Source organism: Nanorana parkeri, unplaced genomic scaffold (genome assembly GCF_000935625.1).
Source record: "Nanorana parkeri isolate BGI_ZX_2015 unplaced genomic scaffold, ASM93562v1 scaffold1924, whole genome shotgun sequence".
Lineage (NCBI taxonomy): Eukaryota > Metazoa > Chordata > Amphibia > Anura > Dicroglossidae > Nanorana > Nanorana parkeri.
In genome coordinates this window covers 152,930-153,840 of record NW_017308192.1, presented here as the reverse complement: position 1 = coordinate 153,840, position 911 = coordinate 152,930, and the positions used below count along the sequence as shown (strand labels likewise).

The 911-nt window shown below is 49.5% G+C and overlaps 1 protein-coding gene across 1 annotated transcript in view; it reads right to left on the bottom strand.

Annotated features, from left to right (window-relative positions):
• Window positions 1-911, bottom strand: part of ATP6V1A (ATPase H+ transporting V1 subunit A) — a 33,467-nt gene that overhangs the window by 29,310 nt on the left and 3,246 nt on the right. The window lies entirely within an intron of this gene.

The following is a 911-nucleotide window of genomic DNA, read 5'->3' as shown; positions in this document are numbered from 1 at the left end:
ACCTTCAGCTCGCGGTATTGGGAGACGCCGCAGCTGGAGCGGATCCCGACATCGATGTCGAGATCCGCCCAGCTGCGTGAGTGACAGCTGGCTCTGCCTATCTAGAGGCAGAGCCAGCTGTACCCGCCCCCTCCCCCGTTCCACCAGTCAGCGCTGGCGGCTCGGAGCGGGGAGGGGGGAATCCAGCCCCACCCCTGTCATGGCAGAGAGCTGTGACAGGATCGAGAAGTGAGCGAACGCCGGTATGTGTTCGCTCACCTCCCGATCTACTGAGCCGACCTGTGACAGTCTCATTGTCACAGGTCGGCTAGAACTATGAGGTCAGTGAGAAGCACTGACCTCATAGTAGTTCTCCTTTAACTCGGCCAAAAATACACTGGATGTGAAGTTGAAGGGAGATAGAAAATTTCTCCTCCTCTATGGGCGTAAAAGCTACATTACCATGAATGGCATTCATCTATCGTAGAAAGAAGTTATATTCTCCGTGAATTACAAAATAATCAGTAACGACTGGGGGACGTCGGAGGGCTAATCGGAGTTACTCTTCTTAACAATAGTGGAACGAATACCGTACTGGGTGAATAAAAGATCGACCCGTCACTACCGATATTTTTGTATTGCAATGCAGGGACAATCATCAGATGGTAGAAATTACTTTTTCAAGCCGTGCTTAGAAATATCTTACAGCCACAACATAAGGAAACTGGTAAGAAAAATTTGCATTGCGTGTCTGGAGGAAGCGATGAGTGAGCTCTGGAACAGGAGAAGTGAAGCTACAGGGGTGGCAAAGGGTTAATGTGCTCGCCCTACCCTACCCCCTCCATCATTAAAAGCGCGCTCCATTTTCGTTTTGTTCAGGAAAAGTAAAAAACAATATTGCAGAATCAGCACATTTCTGAACACTGGCGGCT